General features: G+C 33.7%; 1 protein-coding gene across 1 annotated transcript in view; it reads left to right on the top strand.

Moving 5' to 3' along the window:
- LOC108748547 overlaps window positions 1-5814 on the top strand; it is a 12115-nt gene that overhangs the window by 1293 nt on the left and 5008 nt on the right. The gene's annotated exons all lie outside the window — the stretch shown is intronic.

The raw sequence follows: 5814 nt of genomic DNA, 5'->3' as shown, positions 1-5814 counted from the left end.
GAGAGAGAGAGAGAGAGAGAGAGAGAGAGAGAGAGAGAGAGAGTTGAGGAAGTATTTGTTTTGGAACGCGGAGTCAGATGATTTATTCCGAAGCGAGTTTTAAGGGGTGGGAAAGTGGACGCGTCTAATCTCGAATTATTTATGGCTGATAGATATCGAGAGTCAATGCCACACATTTTCCTTCTAGGTTCCATAAGAGAGATGTTTTCGATCGCTGCGGCATTGATTATAGCTTTTTGCATGGTAATTTCGAGACACACTGTATCCGCTGGGAGGTGATCCCCACCACAATTAATGCAGTGCAGTGGTTTATCTTTATGAGGACAGGGGCTGACATTTTCATGCGGAGTGTTGCCGCAAGTCATACATCTCGCGTTGCTGTTGCAATGTTTTTGAGTGTGGCTTACTCTGTAGCACGAATAACAAATCCTAACGTATGGCGAAACTGGATGTTTATCATAGCAAAGTACTACGTGGCTGGGTAGAATTTGCTCAGCGAATTTAATGCACAGCGAACGTGAAGGAATATATTCTCTTTTCCCATTAACAGTGACTGCATGATTGAGCCGTTGCACACTGACAATTTTGCATGAAGCCTGAAGTGCCCATTTAAGTTCTTCATTGATTTCCAGAGAAACGTTGATTTCGCGTATCACACCCATTCTGAGAATATGATAGGTGGGAATGTATGCGCGGAGATTATGTGTCGCTAAAGCAGAGCTTCAAACGACCGCATTCCAACGAGAATTTTCTCGTGACTGCATTTAAACAATGTCGCTTTTGACTGTTTGCGATAACCCTTTTGATTAACGCTTCATGCATGAGAAAAAAGCCTTGGTTCGTGTTGGTTACGAACACGTACTGCAAACGGGCTGCCGTCTGTAGTTAGATAACGGTTGCTAATTTGAGGTAGAGATTTAACTAGAAATTTTTTTTTTTTGAAATTTTTTAAAAGTGGCTTACCAATATAAAATATTGCGAGACATATTTGACTGTTTCAATATTCCTACCTGTTTGAGTCTTTTGAGCCTTGGCGGGAGGGGGAGGAGGGGGAGGAAGAAACTTCGAGTACAACTCTCTTGTTTTTTTGCGAAATGCCTGGATTGGCCGATTCCGGAATGTTTCTTTCTGTAGCGGTTTTCGACGATGTACCTTCGATGTCCATCATAACATGACTTTGACGGGAGTTCACAATTTGCAGCCTCTGTATTTGAGGTTGGCTGCTTGATTTGAATCCGTGGCGTTTGCAGATGAAGGCGGAAAGGTATTTGATTTTTTTAGATAAACTTTTTTATCAGAAATTTACCAATCTGGGAATTGACGAATTCGTCAAACTGAATAAGCGGGATTGAGATAGATGAGTTGGGAGATTAAAAATTAGGAGGACCGGGAGCGAGGGAAGGCGAAAGACGTCCCTTCTGGCACCAGCCGGGGGTTCCGGCATAATGCCGGGGAAATAGTTCTGGATTACTAATTACCAAAAGATTGAATTGATTGATTAGCGAAACGCGACGCAGAACCAGAGCTGATTCTGTAGAAGATACCGCTGAGGGTGATAACTATCGGCCAATTATTCGAGGGGACGAACAGCTAACCAAAAAATCCGTTGTTTACCAATCGAATGCTAAATGAATATGCAGCGCATACCGGTGACATTGCGATTTCTCATATATCGTGCTGCTGCCGAGGACAATGCCGCTTCTCGACGGGAAGAAGGATGGGATAGACTGCAGAAGAAAAACACTAGAATCCAAACACAAATAGCACAATCAAAGTTGGCCACACTTACGCAAAAAATAAGGCAACATTCAAATATGAGGTGCGTTCGGCATTGCAAATCGGAGGCATCTATGTGCTCTTTTACTTCGAAAATCGTTTGGCATCTTTCTACTATTGTACATGTCATCTCATCTGCGTTCGGTATTATAATTTCTAGAGCCAATCGAGCTGCTCGATCCACTTCGAATTCAAAGAGTTCGCAGAGCTAATTTTCGCACCTAAATTAAATTCACTGTATATTTATGATAATCCCTCTTCGTTAACACATAACGTACATTCATCTCTTTTAATACTTCTATTTTACAAATAGTGTACTGTTATAACTGTTATACTGTTGAACTGTTATAATGTCTGAGTCTACAAATGCTCAAACAAATGCTATCAAATAGAAATTGATGGAGTACATTATATACAATATTTAACGAGGAAAGTTTTTAATTCTTTTCCTCTTTATGAATTTTAAAGTTACGTATTTAAAAACAAAGAATTTGCTAGTTAATTTTTAGATCAAAGCTTATGTGTGTTGCATATATAGAATAAAATAAAATCAAACTATTTTAATATATTAAAGACTCCAACGAATATAAATCAAGTGTCAAAATAACTTATAAATTGCTGAAATTTATTTTGCAATGTAATATTTTCTTTTAAGAAAACACACCTTGCATATGGGTAATTCTTTTACAAATCAAACACCTGTCTGATCGACACCTCTTCGATTTGACTGAAATTTTTTTTACGGATTCTATGTCGAAAAAAAAGAGATACGTGTCCGAGGAATTTTTTTTATTTGCATATTTTCGATAATACAAGTGATCGAACATTTGAGAATGGCAAGTTTTTTGGCTTGGAGACTCATTTTCATAAATCCATAGGTCCGAATCTTTAAGAGCTACAAAATTTTCACCAATTGCACTTTTGTAGCTGAAGGACTGAACTGTAAGAAAAAAATTTTTTTTACAAAAAATACTAACAAATTTATATTGTTATTAACAATTTAATTGTTTAAATCGATTTTTAACAAACGCCCCCAAAACGAATCAAGTTTTTAGTATTTTTATCGCATTCTCCGTCAAATTTTACGTCAAAAACATGTTTTCAAAATATGGTACCTTTTCAATTATTATTGTTAAAATATTAATTTATATAGCGCGTAACGGCCAAAAAAACGGTTTTTTGCTAATAAAACGAAATCTGTAACTCGTATCAAAAAAAGTTAAATGTAAAAGTTGTAGATAATTGACAGATCTACAACTTTTCTCGAAAATTTTTTTTGACATAACCTCAAAATTTTAAATTAAATTGCAAAAAATGTTAAAAATCAGCTTTGTAACAATTATTTCTTGACAATTTGCATAAAAAAAAGTTTATGGGTAATTAATTTCGAATCGAATCTCCTGACATGTTAGAAAACCAATCTTGATTGAAAAAAAATTATTATGAAGCGTTGAAAAAAAAATCCATCCAGTGCGTAACTTTGACATGTGGGATTTATTTTATATTTTGAAATTATGTATTTTTTGGAACTTCGTTTCTTAGCATTCATAATTATTTCTCCAATGGTTTTTTGGTTTAATATTGGTTTTTTAATTTTTGCATATTTTTAAAATTTCGCGGGGAAGTCCGCCTAAAGTGAGATCCGTAATCCATAGTGATCTATTATTATTTATCAAAGTCTTTCATGGCAGTGGTGGCTAATACAACCAACAGGGCGATATTACATGACGCACTGGATAGATTTTTTTTTCAAAGCTTGATAATAATTTTTTTTCAATCAAGATTGGTTTTCTAACATGTCAGGAGATTCGATTCGAAATTAATTACCCATAAACTTTTTTTTATGCAAATTGTCAAGAAATAATTGTTACAAAGCTGATTTTTAACATTTTTTGCAATTTAATTTAAAATTTTGAGGTTATGTCAAAAAAAATTTTCGAGAAAAGTTGTAGATCTGTCAATTATCTACAACTTTTACATTTAACTTTTTTTGATACGAGTTACAGATTTCGTTTTATTAGCAAAAAACCGTTTTTTTGGCCGTTACGCGCTATATAAATTAATATTTTAACAATAATAATTGAAAAGGTACCATATTTTGAAAACATGTTTTTGACGTAAAATTTGACGGAGAATGCGATAAAAATACTAAAAACTTGATTCGTTTTGGGGGCGTTTGTTAAAAATCGATTTAAACAATTAAATTGTTAATAACAATATAAATTTGTTAGTATTTTTTGTAAAAAAAATTTTTTTCTTACAGTTCAGTCCTTCAGCTACAAAAGTGCAATTGGTGAAAATTTTGTAGCTCTTAAAGATTCGGACCTATGGATTTATGAAAATGAGTCTCCAAGCCAAAAAACTTGCCATTCTCAAATGTTCGATCACTTGTATTATCGAAAATATGCAAATAAAAAAAAATTCCTCGGACACGTATCTCTTTTTTTTCGACATAGAATCCGTAAAAAAAGTTTCAGTCAAATCGAAGAGGTGTCGATCAGACAGGTGTTCGATTTGTAAAAGAATTACCCATATGAGTCTGCTACATTCATATGTAACGATCTATTTGTAGTATATAAGACTATTATTAGTTTCTAGTAAAGCGAAAGAGAAAATTTTAATTAATAGGGTATTTTTTATTTATTCATAAAAATAAATAATTTCATTTTATAATCTAATCTTAAAGAACACTTTATAGTTCTGTAGCGTTCGGAATTAATTCTTAGCACTCGGATTGCTCGAAGATCACGTAATCAAGCTCGCCATCTGCTAGCTCACATCTCAGATTTACATTGCCGAACGCACCTATGGTAGGGAGACGAAACACACGTCTGCCACGGTCGCACGATCTCTCAAGACCAGAGACTGATCCAGCACTAAGGACAAACAATTTGTCATTGCCATTTTCCAAACTCAACTAAGTTAATAAATACCAGCGTATTATTTCGTTTACATGTATATAATCTCCTCAAACATTAATAATATTAAACTGTCAACAGAGGTTGAAATTAAGAATGATTACGGTAAAAGATAATATTGGCAATGACTCAATCACCTCAGCGTAAATGTATTAAGCCTCCGTTTTGGTTTCGAATCTTACCGACAATGTGATACGTTTTTTAATAATTAATTGTAGTTAATAAAACAGAATATACATAGGTATGCAAAACAGTAAAAATATAAATTGAACAGGAAAAATAAAAAGTTAATAATAACAAAAAAAAGTTATTTTTTTTAACAGAGAAAAAATATTCTCATTTTGAAAGTAAGTAATTATATTTTTGTGTGTGCATACAACGTTCTTTCAACATCTATTAGAGCTCTAATTCATCTATAATTGATCATTTAACGTTTAAACATCTAGACAAGCTTTATGAGCTCTATATAAACATCTACAATTGATCCATATAACGTCATCCGTATAATGCCTAATAGACATTTTTTAATACATGGAATAGAGGTCTTATCGACGTATAAAATATGGAACTCTGGATTTCTAGTGGATGTCCAGTGGAAGTTTTACGTCTAATAGTTTCGAATCTTCATGATGAACGTCTAATGGATGTTTCTGTTCTGTGTAAATGTAATGCCTCATTCAACAATATAACTGTAAAATAACACAATTAACATGTACATACACACTATATGTAACTTACAAGAGAAATATCAGGTGATAGCATCGGATTTTGACGCTTTTTACAGGCTGTCCTTAAGTAAAAATAAAAAAACGATTCGTGTCCGGCCATTTGCCGTTGTCTCAGCCATTGGCCAATAGTTTCGAAGAAATCGATTTTTTAAATAATTATTGTAATAATTTGAAAAACGTAATGTATAGGAAAATATCTATATTTTCATAAATTTTATTTTATTTCATCGAATGTGAAGGATAAAATTATACCTGGGTGGATGATTTTGAATCTTGGATGATGATTTTGAACGCAGCAAGAGATTATTTAGACCGCGCGCCAGTCGAAGTGTTGCTCAGCAAGCATTCGACTTACTTGTGCGCGTAGCGATTTTCCGAACTGATAAAGTATT

The sequence above is a fragment of the Trachymyrmex septentrionalis genome, unplaced genomic scaffold (genome assembly GCF_001594115.1).
Source record: "Trachymyrmex septentrionalis isolate Tsep2-gDNA-1 unplaced genomic scaffold, Tsep1.0 scaffold231, whole genome shotgun sequence".
Taxonomy (NCBI): domain Eukaryota; kingdom Metazoa; phylum Arthropoda; class Insecta; order Hymenoptera; family Formicidae; genus Trachymyrmex; species Trachymyrmex septentrionalis.
This window is presented reverse-complemented; position numbering and strand designations above follow the sequence as displayed.